This window comes from Fukomys damarensis, unplaced genomic scaffold (genome assembly GCF_012274545.1).
Source record: "Fukomys damarensis isolate Sample0158 unplaced genomic scaffold, DMR_v1.0_HiC HiC_scaffold_15, whole genome shotgun sequence".
NCBI classification, from domain to species: domain Eukaryota; kingdom Metazoa; phylum Chordata; class Mammalia; order Rodentia; family Bathyergidae; genus Fukomys; species Fukomys damarensis.
The window spans coordinates 55,501,938-55,517,176 of NW_022900927.1; the positions used below are offsets into that span (position 1 = coordinate 55,501,938).

General features: G+C 47.0%; 1 protein-coding gene across 1 annotated transcript in view; it reads left to right on the forward strand.

Annotated features, from left to right (window-relative positions):
* Nucleotides 1-15,239, forward strand: part of Plxnc1 (plexin C1) — a 146,583-nt gene that overhangs the window by 6,646 nt on the left and 124,698 nt on the right. The gene's annotated exons all lie outside the window — the stretch shown is intronic.

A 15,239-nucleotide genomic window follows, 5' to 3' on the forward strand; every position in this document is an offset into this window, starting at 1 on the left:
GCGGGGCTGTGGTCTCGGCCGGGGACCGCCCGCCCCGGGAGGCGGGGACTGCTTTGTGGGCGCAGAGCCTCACCCAGGAGGGGAGAGCAAGGGAAAGTGTTGGGGTGCTGCGAGCAGTTTCTGGGCTCCAGGTTGCTGGATTAGATTGCGGGCTCAGGGGTCCCCTGGGCTGTGCCTGAGTCAGGCAAACGACACTGGTCTCCCCGCGGCTCTGAGGGCAGCCACAGCTTGAATCTTGAGATTGGCAGTCCTTTGACTGGGGAATAAAGCGGCAGTTCAAGAGGGTCCAGTTGATGGGGATTATGGAGCCATTGTGCACTTCTCCGGAGGCCGTTTCCCTTCCAAGGCTGCTGGCACATCAACTCCACATATGGCTCCTGAGAGGGGAGCCTGCTGAGAGCCTCCTTTAGAACTGGACAGAAATCAAAGAGCAGAAATTAACGGCTACAGGTGTTGCCATTGTTTTGGTGTAAAATGAGTCCGGAGGAAGGGGAGAAGTCTCCACTTGGAAAGCGTGTTGTGTTGGTACATTTGTTGGGTACCGACAGGGTACAGGAGAATGAGGGCTCTAAGGCTTATAGAATATGTGGACAGAAAGACGCCCCCACCCTCCCCTTTCCCTGCAAACGCATCTCACCAAGTAGTCACTCTAGTAGCCCGCGAGAAAAGGGTTCTTTAGAATGGTGCCTTACATCTTCCTCTTTTCCTGTTAGTTGTGTGCTGGGACAAACATAACATCTTCATTTTATTACTGCTGTAATTTAAATACATATAAATATAAATAATACGAATTGGCCTCCCCAAATGACTTAGTCTTGACGTGCACATCTAATTTAATATCTGTCCTTGTACGTCTTTGTAATCGAATGGTTCAAGTTTAGCAAAATGATTGCCTTCCACTTCTCTGTCGAAAGACTTGAAACTATCCCCCAAATATTACTCTGCGTCGAGCTTCAGGCACACTTGGTCTCTGGGGCTGGTGACAAGACAGCTCTGAGGCCCGCAGCAGGTAGCAACAGCGGAGATCCAAGCCTTGCCATCTGACAGCTGTGTGGGTGTGTGGAGCCAAAACATTTCTCTTGACTGCCTCTACCTATTGGGTCCTGGAGGACTGCGTTCCCTTCCAAAGCCAGCGGGCACCCTGAATGCACTCGAAATCCCCATCCTGCTTCAATCATGTGCTCCTACTTGGGCTGGGATGGGGAGGGGCAGGGGCAGGGGAAGTGGCAGGGCTGTTTATCTGTCTCGCTGGAGCTCCTGGGAGAGCTGCCCCTTGGAAATCAAGCAAGGGATAAGCACATGCTGCCAAAGATCTGGAATGGAAAAAATAAATAATAAAAGCCAATCCCTCCACAGCATTTCCTGCTGCTGTTATTTATCGAGAACTCCCAGTGAGCTCAGAGCTGTGTGTTCCGAAAGATGGGGTCTCTAGCCCCTGAGCTTGTCATCCAAGTTAAATAATATACTATGGTTCAAACAATAGCGTGTCATGGCTGCACAGGTGGGAGCTTGGAGTTTTGCATTTTTTTTCATTTAAGTAAATTCCTTGCTGCTGGTATGCATTAAAAAGCCTAAATGGAATTGAATGTTAAGAGGAGTTTGAATGAAAAAAGGTTGTAGTTTTGATGAAAAAGCTGACAATTTTCTAACCTATTAAATAGGCAGATAAGATACTTAATTCAACAGATATTTGTTTGATGCCTGCTTCTGTAAGCAGTGTTCTGTGCTGGGTGCCACTGATTTTGTCACTGAAGGGACAATAGCAGGTTGCAACCTGTTTAATGGGGTCATGGGATCAGTGTGCCCCTGGTTGTCACTCTGAAGAATGATGTCATTTGATTGCATTTGTTCTGCATTTTATTTCCAGGGCCTCAATGTGTTTTTGAGAGACGTGCTGAATTATAGGCACCTAAAACAGGAGCTGGACTTGAAACACTCTAGAGGGAGCCTCAGTAGGTTCTAGCCGCAGTTTCTTCAGCACAAACAGTCATTTTACCCGTAATCTACAGGCAGCCAGGCACGAACAGCTAGATTTGTTTGCCTTCTCCCTCTCTTCCTAGCTGATGCCTGTATTTTCCATCTTCGGTCGACCACAGGTAGTTGAACAGAACTGACCGGGCTGTGCTTCCCGCCTCACGGTTCTCTTCTTATTTCTCCTCCTCTGATTCTCCTCCCCTTTGGCTTTTCCTGCTAAGAATTAATTTCTGAGATGCTTGTGCAGTCAGTGTGTGCTCAGCTCTTTACACACCGGGCTGTTACTTTTTCTGCCTTGCCGCCAACTTTGAATACTTTCACAACCATACCAGACTCACTGCAGCCCCCCGCCCATGTGCTGAAGCCTCTCATTTCTGCAGACCTTCTCTCTACCGCTCCTGATGAATGTTTGTGCAGCTCTTCCCCACGTACATTTCCTTGAGCCTCTCATCAAGTTTGAGATCTGTTCGGTGAGGAACATTCCATTTTTCACATAAGAATGCTCAAGATCCGTGAGACGACTTACTCATGACAACAAAAGAAGTGCCAGAACCCTCCAGTTTACACCCAAGTCTCCCAGTGCCTACTTCTGTATGCCTCCTGCCAGCCTGGTGCTTCTCGAACTTTCCCATAAGGGTCCCCTAATTAAAAAGACACCAAATAACCCTCCTTCTCCTAGGGATGTGGTTCTGAGGGAAGGGGACGCAAATCTTGGCCTCTGTTTTAAGACTTCATTTTTTTCATCCTGTTTCCTACCATACTTGTGCTTAGATTAATACAAACATGAATGTTTTAAATTATGCATGTGTTAAATTAACTTCTTCTCTCTCTGAACTTCACTGCCTTGACACCCCAGTTTGACCCACAGGGAAGTGTTTGCATGTTTGAGTCGGTGAAGAAGACAGATTGTCCCGGAGTTGTTTGGCTGCCATGGTTGGGTTCCAAGGTTGCATGCAGTTATTTAAACATGGCGGCCACCTCTCTGTAGACATCGTGAGAGGGGTGTTTTCTTGTAGTTGGGCCCACAGGACCGAGCCTGATGTAATTTAACTGTAGTGCAGGCAGCCACAAAGTGCTCACGTGCTGTTCAACAGACAGCAGCCCAAGGCACATCGAGCACTGTGCACAGAAAAGATCTCCCAGTTCCACTTGGTGATGTGGCCTGTTGACCTTAAAATCCACAGCCTTCCTGTGATGTTGATTCCTCTTCCAGCTTCTGTTATAGTTCTGTCTAGCAATTCCCTGTCTGTAGACATAGTTGGGGGTTTCTGCTCTTGCACAAATATCAGATACATAAGGATGGGTGCGGAAAGGACAACTTCAGTGACAGCACCCACTTAGAAAGGGGAAAGCAATCATGGTTCCTGTCTACTGAACAGTTATTATGGATGGGTTTTGTGTAAAGCAATTTACATGCCTTATTTTCTGTCGATTCTCAGTCACCATGTGAGGCAAAGATTGTGGCTATTATGATCATTATGGATGAGCAAATTGAGACCCTGAAAGGTTTGTTTGGTGCCATAGCAAAGGAGTTAGAGCCTGGCTGGCCCGATTATAGGGCCTGTGCTCTTAACCTCTGCCACCATCACTCAGTTCCTGCAGACATCGAGTTCTGGTGTCAGTCCTGTCGGGCATGGAGCAAGCAAGGGCCCCGTATCTCCTAGGCCAACAACACTGGTTGTTGGCACAGAGCAGAGAATCCTTGTTGTGAACTGAGTCCCTTCGGTTCATCTGCGCCTCCCTGGAGTTCTGACTCAGGAGGTCTGTATTTCCTCAGCCTTCAACTTCTAGTCAGTGTGTTCATTGCCTTCAGGCCCATGGATGACCCTGGACGGTATTCACTGTTGAACCTCCGGTACATAGACTAGTACCTGGTGTGTGTTGGAGCTGAAGAAATATTGTGGAATATATTAATGAACGATCTTAGAGGATCATGTTGGAAATAAATTTTTTCTGTTCTTCACAGCAATAGCTTCCTGAGCCTGTCACCTTATAGTCCCGTAACCCCTAACCACTGTCTTATCCTTAATAGTTGATTGCCAGGGCCCCTTTCTTCCCTAGCCCAAGGTTGTATGGTGTCCTCTACTCTTCTGGCTCTTTCCAGTTTTTCCCATTGATTGAGCAGCCCAACTTCTGGTGTTGCCAATCTGGGAGTAAACTTTGTTCATACAAATCCAGCATGATTGGAATTTCTATGGTTAGTGTAACACCACGCACAGTCCTGCCTTTCAAAGCTGAGAAGAAAGGACTATGCCATACAGCAACGGTTCTTGAAGTACGGCCTCAACACTACTGGGTTACTTGCTACAAATGTAGATTCTTGAGCCCATCAGAACTTAATAGCTCAGACACTGGCGGTGAGGGTGAGACTGGTAATCTGTATTTTGACAAGCCCACAGAGTGGTCTGAATTCACACTCAGATTTGGGAACCGTGGTTATACATTCCAGTAGCATTCTGTGAATTCCACCTGGAGTAGGGACTTGTCCCATTTTTTTCCATTGGATTTTACTTGGAACCATAAAAAGTAACCAACCCTTATATTCTTTATTCCTGCTTAATTGCTCGAAGACATTCTCGGGCTTGAGGTCTGAGTCTGAGAAACCTAGAGGGTCATAATTTAGCTTTTTCATTCGTGTGTAACTACAGTTTGTTTGTATTTTATTCTAAGATGAAGAAGAATTTCTAGAGTCTTTTAACTCAGCCATACACTAGGACCAGTTCTGTCTGAGGGCCTGAGCTTCACAGAATGATATGAGTGTTTTATGAGTCATGTACAACTGACTGCAAAGTTCCTTGTGAGTAAGCTCAAATAAGTGGACATAAAGGTGTGGGACTGCATGGCATTCTAGGAACAGGAGCAGTACAGTCCCTAGACCCAAGTCAACTGGGAACAAAGCTGCCACTTCCCAGTTGTGTAACCTTGAGCACATTACATTCCCTTTCTGTGCCTCAGTTTCTTCTAGGGATCCTGTGTGTTTTGTGGGATTGCTGTTCAGATCAATACTACGAAGAAGGAACTCCACCTGACACAGTGAACACTGTACACAGCGACTGTCACTGCCACCGTGATTGGCAATGGTGTAGAAAGGATGGGCCTTCTTCATACGGGGTTGGAGGATGGTTGTGAATTCAGGGCATCTCAGAGGAGCTCAGCCTCAGGAAGTGGTTGATGTTTGTTCTAAGCTCTCACTGTTTCTATGACTTAGCACAGCTGTCTGCTGCATCCTGCTCTCAAGTGACCTCTGCTTCCTCGGACCTCTGCCCCTCAATGCGGCCACCTGAATATGCCTCCCCCGCCTTGCCTTGGTCCCCAATCTTCACAGCTTTTCATCTTGTGCATTGGCTACTTCTACCCAGCAATAGCTTTCTATAGTATTTAGTCTAGATTACCAGGAAAGAGATAGAATTGGGTCCAGTTCACTTTGCGCACCAGATTTTGAGCAATTGGTCAATGTCAGGATTTGTGGCCCTTGGGGAAGATACAGGTCCAGTCAGAAGAAGAGAGAAGGTCAGACACGGGATAGCCCCCTGGAGGCGCCCTGAGTGGATTCCTTTAGAACAGACTGACAGAAGAGCTACACCGTGACCAGAGTCTTGACTGCTGTAGCATGGCGTCATCTCTGATTCCCTTACAGTTTCTCTGTGACCACTACTTCCTTAAACATGTGTTTGCAGATAGACAGTAGTGACAGAAAGCTTTATATGACCTTGGGAACAGTTTCTAGGTACTGAGTCTAGGCTGCTCATTGGAACAGGACTATTGTAGGGTAGGTTGGATGCGGTTTTTACTAAATGTGCTCAGAGTTATTCTTGGTTTTAATCTATCTTGATGAAATACTGATTTTTACATGGTCAAGAAAGTGAACAGAACTCTGAGCTACATTCACAATTCCTGTAGTTGATTTTCATATCAGTTTGACTATCTACTTAGTAGTTACAGCGTTTTCCTCAGAGAAGTTGTCAGGGGAATTTGACCTTGGCCTTTGCTGTGACTTAGAGGCCAGCAGACTTTTCTGTGAAGGGCTAGAGCATCAGTATTTTAGTTTTTGCAAACCAGGTACAGCCTCTGTCACAAGGAATCCCCGTTACTGACCTCTGCCGCAGTCCTGAGAAAAGAGCCATAGACAATACATATGTGAACCTTAGGGGCTGCGTTCTAATAAAACTTTATGGACACCGGCTCCTGAATTCCTTATGACTTTCACTTGGCACGAATTATTCTTTTTAAAATTTGTTCCCAACTGTTCAAAAGTGTAAATGGCATTCTTCGTTCATGGGCCATTCGAAAAACAGACAACAGAACGGAGATGGCCTGTAGGCGAGGTTATCGTGGAAAGAATGGAAAGAAGATGAACCACACAGTGTGGTGCTTGAGGCAGGAGATGTTTAAGGGACAGATGCCGTGGAAGGTCGCAAGAGAGGACGCCACCTTTGGCCCCCTTGGACCTGCGAGGCTCCAGAGTGGCGACGCTTGAGCTGTGTCTTGAGGCTAAATGGAGCGGGCAGAGAGGGCCGTGCTGGAGAGCGGCACAGCTTGTGCACGAGCGGGAAGCTGAATAAATTGTAACCCCAGGCGGCTCCCCGCCCTGGCCCGGGCCCTCCAGAACGCAGAGTGCAGGTCCAGATGGCGAAGGGCTTCTAGAGACGGGCAAAGGTGGACACGTTTGTGATGGTCGGGCACTTCCAGACTTTCCAAACCTTGCCTTTAAAATAAACACTTAGCAAAGGAACAGTAACCCACCCTTAACCGGCTGTTCTGGGGGAGGAGACGTGGCCCGGGGCTGGGGACCCAGGATGAAGCAAGTTGTAAGGCCCTACAGCTTGCCCTACTTCTGCCAGTGCTTGTCCCTGCCACATCTCAAAGTGGCTTGTGCTGAGCAGGGTGTGAAAACCGTGGCTGTGGCAGGTGTCCCGGACAGCAGGCACAAACCGCGTGCGTTCCAGAAAGAGCATTCAGAGGCTTAAGTGAGACAGGCAAGACTGGAGACAAAGCAGCCGAGGAGAAGGACCATCGTGGGTTCAAACACAATTTCTTGAGTTGCTAGTATGTGCCCGGCAGTGTGTGAAAATATTTAAATAAGGCAAACAATAAATATTCAGCAAATAGTTACTTTTCTATTCAAATGATAACAAACTTAAAGGGAACATATCATCCGCCACTATTCTAAGTATTTTTGCTAGTAGTAACTCATTTATTTATTTTTAAATGATACTAATTTATGTTCTTAAAGTTCCGAAAATTAAGTGTACTGTTACATCAAGGAGGTGCTGGCAGGGTTGATTTCCAAAGGGTCTCTCTTCTTGGCAGGCGTAAGGTATCTCCCCATGTTCAAATTCAGACGCATTGGGAGTTTCCACACCTGCATTCTCCTTTTCGTGTACGATACATTTGTTTCAGCCGTCTGGAGTTCCTTTTCATCATTTTGACCATTTGAAAGAATACTGTTGAGACGCCAATCGTGACTTTTCAGTTTAGCGGCTTGAGAGTTGCTGAGGGACAATGTAAGCCACAATTCTAGGTGTGTGACTGGAGGCGTGATGGAGGCGTGACCTTGGAGAGCCTCTGCAAGCTGTCGCCTTCCTCTCTGGCACTCTGTTCCTGCGTTCGGCTTCCAGCCACCATGAGGTCAGCTTTCCTTTCCCGTGCCCTTCTACCATGACTGCCTTGGAGCCTGTTGAGTGTGGATTGAAACTTCTGAAAGCAGACATTTCCTTTTTAACTTGTGGGGATCGTATGTTTCGTGGTAGCAGCGAGAAGGCTGACAGTGCAGAAAAATGGTACCAGAGAAATGGGATAGCAGTAACTCATTTAGTTCTCACCATAGCACTACAAGATGGAGCATATTATTATTCCTCTTTTTACAGATGAGGAAACTGAGGCACCTCACTGAGCAGGAGTTGCACAGCTCTTTCAAGTGGGCATTGGAGAAGGTGGTCTCTACGGCGGTAGAGTGCACACCAGGGGGATGATCAAGGAGAGTCGCAGGCTGCCCATGGAGATCTGGAGCAGACCTGGAGCCCCGGGAGTGAGGACAGGGAAGTCCTGAGGGAGAGGATGAGGGAAGGAGGCTGGAGGAGGAAGCTGTAGCTGGATCCTCCGGGCCCCTGCACTGTGAGAAGGAGACCCCATTTTATCCCTGAAGCTAGGGGCGCCTTTGAAGTGAAATGATTGCATTTGAATTTCCCAACAATGGCTGCCCTGGGGGGTGGGGGATGGAGGGGAGCTTAGCCACTGGAGAAGCAAGAAAACTACAGCAGACTCTTGCAGGAGTCCAGGCAAGAAATGTCACCTTGGCTGAGTGGTGACAGAGTGCAGAGGGACATGCAGGTAGAATCTGTGTACTATTTAATCCAGCGGAGGAGCACTGAAGACCTCAGCTGAGCTTGTGTGGGTGGGATGGGCGAGCTTTTTAAGATACAGGAGAGAGGATTGGCAAACCAGTGGAAGAAGACTTGGAAATTTGTTTGTTATCAAATGCCTTTGGGACATTCAGAAAGAGCTGCTGTGAAGGCAGTTGACAGTGAAGTTGGGAACTGAGATTACTCTCTGTCAAACTTGGAGTATCAGGCTCCGTCCAGACCCACACACTCTTGTATGGGCTGTATGTGCCTTGATGGATGTCTTAGTCTCTTTTCTGTTGCTATGACAAAATGCCTGAAACCAGGTAATGTATAAAGAATAGAAGTTTATTTGCTTATGGTTTTAGAAGCTGGGAAGTGCAAGAGCTTGGCCCTACATCTGTGTGCCATCTCATAAGGGACTTTGTTTCACTATAACAAATGGAAGGCATGACATGGTGAGGCTGTGCCAGCACCAGCTCAGATCTGTCTTTCTGTTCTTAAAAGCCACTAATGCCATGATGGGGGCCCCATGCACATGACCTTATCTAATCCCAGTGACCTCCCAGAGATCCCACCTTCAAATACCATTGACATATAATTAATTAAGCTTCTGGCACATGAACTTTTGGAGGATTCATTCAAACCAAAGCAAAAAGGGAGGTCAGGCTACCCTGTGTTTCCAAGCCACCCATAAAACTGTCTAACACACAGTGAGTGAGCCTTCAGTACATGATTGCAGAACTGGGCAGGAGATGCTCTTCACCTAGTGAAGAAGCCAGTGATTATAGCACAGTGAGGTGAGAGCTTCCAAGAGCTGTGTTTAGAGCAAGAGTCAAAGCAAAGGGCTGGTTTCCTGTGACTGCCTTCCCCTCACCCTCTCCCTAACGTGGTTGAAGAAGCGTATTAGCTGACACACCAGCTGTTCCTGATCGTTGCTCATTGGCCTCTTCCTGAGCTTACTTTCTCTATTGGTGACCCCTTTTAAAAATTGGATTCCAAGGGCTGACCCTTGCTTCTCTAGGGCAGTAGGAGGGGGTCGCCTAGATCAGCTGGTAGCCGTGCATGTCATTTAGTGCCAGACTCCTGTGCTTAACAGTATTTCTGTTCCCAACCCCACAGCGCCCTGGTGCTGGGCTCTTCTGATGCAGCCTGAAGATTCCTTCTGAGATTATTTTTGATGCATAATGTAAAAAATATAGATTGCAAAATACACCAATTATATACACATACAGATACATACTTTTTTTTTTGCTTTGAGATACGGCTATATATCATAACACATTCAACAGCAAGATCTAGCAGCAGCAACCACCGTAATTTCAAAGTAGAGATGAGTGTAAATGATATTTTGAGTTATCTGCAGCAACTATAAAATGATATGAAAATATCTGATTTCTTCTGGAGACAAAGTCATAAGTTCAGTTAATACTACAATGGCCTGAATCCAAAATTAAAGGAAGTGCTGTTTCAGTTAGAGATTGTTAAAATACTGGTGCTTTTCTCCACTGAATTCAGTCCCTGCACTGTGAATATGAATGGAGCCCCAACTGTAATCATTCCTTTCTGGTACCAAGTGTTTCAGAAACCATGACTTGAAATGTATAATGTTTCATTTTGTTTCAAAAGCTATTTGATTGGCTTATTTTGACAATAGAGGGTTTATTCCCATCTGTATTTTGTAGATCAAGCAGCTGGCCAACAGCAAGTGCTCCATAAAAGATGGATGGATGGATAGATGGATGGATGGATGGATGGGTGGGTGGATGGATGGATGGATGGATGGATGGGTGAATGGATGGGTGGGTGAATGGATGGATGGGTGGGTGGATGGATGGATGGATGGATGGATGGATGGATGGGTGGATGGATGGGTGGATGGATGGATGGGTGAATGGATGGGTGGGTGAATGGATGGATGGGTGAATGGATGGGTGGGTGAATGGATGGATGGGTGGGTGGATGGATGGATGGATGGATGGGTGGGTGGATGGGTGAATGGATGGGTGGGTGAATGGATGGATGGGTGGATGGATGGATGGATGGATGGGTGGATGGATGAGTGGATGGGTGGATGGATGAGTGGATGGATGGGTGGATGGATGGATGGATGGATGGGTGTGGGTGGGTGGATGGATGGGTGGATGAATGGATGGATGGATGGATGGATGGGTGGATGGATGAGTGGATGAATGGAGAAGACTGAGAGAGGATATATGACTGTCTAGAGAAAAGTAAGACATACTAGAGCTTGAATTTAAACCCACATTGATTTTACTCTAAATATCCTATTCTTTCTACCTTTTTAAGTTAGCATCAGCAATTTTTATTTTAAAGAGTTAAAGCAATGCTAGGCCATGTCCATAAAAGTAAGTGATATGGGAAAGAACAGTCCTGTCAGACATAGCTTTGGTTAGAGCATATGCCAAGCACCATGCTTGCCCTTGCATTTTAAGTACATGGAGTCTATAGCCTGTGTGGGGGCTGAGAAAGGGGAGGTTCAGGAACTTGCTCTGTTAATGAGCTGTGGGTGTGAGTTTAGAAAAGGCCAAGATACCCAGCAGAAGGAGGTGTGGTGTAGCTTACTCCAATGCAGAACTAATGCCCAGTGTTTACACGGGACAAATCAGGCTCAGCTGAAGAGTGCTGTAATTATTAGGGATAGTTAGCAATGTGCCATTATTGTCTGATGAGATATTGATTGACAGTATCCAAACATTGATCTATGTATGTATTTATTCATTCAATAGCATTTATTGACCATCTACCACATGCCAGACGCTGAGGTGGATGCTGCATTTAAAGTGCAGTATAGATAAGTGATTGTAAAGCTTAAAGACTGGAGACAGGCAATAAATAACATTTTAAAATCAGTAATTATAAGTACTTTGAAGGAAATAAATGAAGTGCTATGATTCAGAACAATCAGTGGAGTGGGGGGGGGAGAGAACTAGGCTGGTGTGTCACTGAGTAGATGAAAATTAACAATTCCCACAAGGGAGTGAAGGGGAGGAGGACTAGAAGAGGTGGCGTGTGCAAAGGCCCTGCGACAGAAAGTTGTAATATGTTAAAGAGACCTTTTTGAAAGAAAGTTGCCATAGGGACTGAAGCACGGTGAAGGAAGAGAAGAGTAGAAAAGAATGGGTTTGAAGAAGTCAAGCATGGTCGGTGCTGCTGTTGATGATGAGGAGGACTAAAGACAAAGAGCACTGGAGAAAAGTCTGAGGGGCCATTTTTCAGCAACTTAGAAGCCACGCCATGATCCCAATGGTTCTCAACAGGGATGTGCACAGGAGTGTTTGGCAGGGTGAGGGTGGGCTTTGTGGTAGTCAGGATGCTGTGGGGGGCTCTGATGACATATCATGGATGTCGGGGACCCAGGTGCTTCAATGATATGCCCATAACAAAACCTTTGCTGTCTGGGACTCAGTAGCTTCCTTGGGGACTAACACCAGAAGACTAAGTCTCAATTCTAAGGCTCTAGGATAACAATGCAGTTTTCATGTCATCCTCCATTCGTAACTTTTGGGGAATCATTCGAGCCAAGTTATCTTTGTTTTATTTGGTTTGGTTTGGTTTGGTTCTGGTACTGGGGATTGAACTGAGCTACATCCCCAGAGCCCCCATCCTCCACCTTTTTTTTTTTTTTTTTTTTTTAATAAACAGCTAGCAGAGTCACTAAACTTCCCAGACTGCATCCACACTTGCCATCCTCCTGCCTCAGCCTCCCAGAGTGCTGGGATTACAGGCGTGCACCACCATGCTGGGCTAAGTAAGCAGTCACAGAGAGGGGATGGCAGTTGTGGTGTAGCGGGTGGGGAAGGGGCATCAGGCAGGAAGGGGAAGGTGGGGCACTGAGGGGCTAGAGGACACCAGAGCCTGTGGAGGGAGGAAGAGGGGAGAGCTGGTGGGAGGTGTGAGGTACACGCATCCTTTGCCTGTTTCCTGTGTCGGGGCTGTACACCGGATGTGCCTGGTCCGAGGCTGCCCAGCTGTGTCCCTAGCCTCCCTCTCACCGTACTCCTGCACACGCTGAGTCCTCTGTGTTACTTCTTCCCTCGGATGCCCAGGGATGCCACAAACTTAGTCAGATCCTGATGGGCGCAGTGGAGCCATAATAGCTAATAAAGCCCCTGTCCACTTCGGCAGAGCGATCGCTCTTTCCACCTGCCTGGCTTGGTGAGGTGACGTCCTTGTACGCACACACACACACACACACACACACACACATACACGCTCCGTCGAGCCTCATGACGATGCTGGTAGGCAGGGTGTGGGGTTACAGTGTCTGTGCCACAGCTGTGGTCGCTGAGGTTTATGTGGGGATGACCAAATCCAGTGGCCTGAAGGGCCAGAGTAGGGCCAGGATGTTGGTGCGGGGCCCCTTCCAAGCCTTCCCAACTGTAAGCAGCCCTGGGTGAGTAATAAATAGTCAGCAATGGAGAAACTGCTTCAAAATGAGTGCCTCCCAGGGGCAGCACACAAAATTAATTGCCCCAAACAGGCACTTTATCAATAAGTAAGAAATCAGTAAGCACCCAGCTGCTGTTGGCCCTTTCCTTGTAAGGAAAACCCAACATACGTAGCCAGGTGTGGTGGCACATGCCTGCCATTCTAGCACTCTGGGAGGCTGAGGTAGGAGGGTCCCAGTTGGAGCCCTGTCTGTGCAGTTTTGCAACTTAGTGAGATCCTGTTTCAAAATAAAAATATAAAGGGCTGGGGATGTAGCTCAGCATGCTGCAATCCTCAGTACTGCAAAAACAACAGCAGCAGCAGCAACGACAACAGAAAAACAAACCTCAAGATCCCAACATGCAAGAGTCCTTTGGGTACCGTGCAGTAAAAGGCTCGACTCTCCCTCCGTCCGAGACACTTGGAGGTCCTGCTTTGGTGCGTATTTTCTCTAGGTGTTGCCACGGAAGCTGCAGGTGGCTGTGGCTGCCCAGCCTGAGCCTCCTGGAGACTCTCATGCATCACACGGTTAGGCAGGGTTGCGGTGCTGCTCACTGGCCAAACGCTTGACCGGTGCCCTTAGAGGTGTGCAGGGAGCAAGGCAGGGGAGGGTCTGGTGTCAACAAAAAGCTGCGTGAAGCAGCTGCAGGAAAGTCAGCTGTTCCTCTCAGGACAAGCCACACACCTGCTCCCGACACTGACGCGTGCACTGGCTTGCGCCCACGCCTGCCCGTGGGCACACGCACTGGGCCCGAGGCTCTTGCTCTTTCAGCCTGAACATCGCCGGAGACAAGAGTGAGTGCTTTTTCCTCCAACTGAGCAAAGTTTCTCCTTCAAGCAGGTGAAAGCATAAGCGTACCATTATGGTGAGACGTGGCAGGGAGGACAGGCAGAGTGACAACTCTGAGGGAACCAAGAAAGCCCAAAGGGGAGACAAGGTTTAGAGCTAAATCAAGATTGGATTTTGTCATGAAAGGCAGAACTGGCAAAAGCATCATTACAAGGCATTAACCTTGTTACACACAGACGAACAAGCAGAGGCTGGGATTCAGAAATAAATTACACATAATAAACTAGACAGAATAGGCTGAGAGCAACATTAGCGATTATGCCCTAAGGGGAGAGAAGGGCAAGATAGAAAATAGGCCTGAAAAAATAAAGAGTAAGAATAATTTCTGGACACAGGGGGCCGGCTGCACTATTTCTCCCCTTTTTCTGCTTGGCTCCCTAGGTATTAGCTTCACTTTTGTGAGGAGGTTTCTTGGGAGCCTGTCTTTCTTTTGTTTTCATTTGCTGAAATGAGCATAAGAGAGCCATTCAGAAAGCTCCTTTTCCACTCACAGAGACCTGTCCATTTCTGTGTGTTTCCAGCACAAAAGAATCCATTTCCATTCAACCAGAGCAGCCCCTAGAGTTTTCATGAGGTCCAAGCCCCCTCTTTCCTATTTTCTTCCAGGCTCGCTCATAATTGGCTACAAAATCCTGACCATGGCTCAAGTCCTCCAGCTTGGTCGACTGCAACAAGTCATTCTCATTTCTTAAACAATGAGTCCCCTTTTGGGTCCAAGGATCAGAGAACCCCATCAACAGTGGCTTAAACCATGACATCTATTGATAGCTTAATTTTAAAATGTAAAGGTTGGAGGGCTGTAGTTCAGTGGTACCCTCAAGAACCTAGGGTCTCTCACCTTTCCCCTGCACGTATCGTGTGGATTTTCATCCTCCATCTTGAATTTCGTGGAAGCAAAATGGCTGTCCCCAGTCTGCCCATGATGCTTCATATAACTGTACTCCAAAAACGGAAATGAGGAAATAAGGAAAATGGCCTTTCTCTCAAGAACCTTTACTCATCAAGGGAGAAACTTATTCCCAGAAATCCCTCCAGTGGACATCTTCTGTTTTACTGGTCAGAAATGGAGCAATATGGCCTTAGCTACCCTTAGTTCTATGGGGCAGGAAGGCAAGTTTTGTGTCTGACAGTGGGAGATGGAGTTGCCATTTGGCCTGGTTTGTTGCTACCTGCACAAAATTAGGGTTCTTTTTTGCAAACAAGGTGGGAGTTAGCTGCCATGGGTGTGGCAGCAACCATTTGCGTTTTTAAATAAGGTAATGGTAACAAGCCCTGATGGAGCTGTACTGAGGGGTTTGAGTACTCATTCAGTCCATAAAACAGGCATAGGAGAGAAATGCTGCTGTCATCACTTCTATCACATAGAAGAGAAAACTGAGTGACAGAGAGGTTAACTAATGTGCACAGAATTATTTAGCTAGAAATGACAGAACCAGGCTTCAAATCCAGGCAGTCTGACTCACTGACCTATATGACCTCTACTAGGTAAATGATAAAATATATTCTATGTAGCACATGGTGATACCTTTTGGCTGCTAGTAGTAGTAGTAGTACTGTTATCATTTATTACGTCTTCTTCATCACTTTCCTACCAATCAGCAGTTGAGAAAACCTTGTCACAC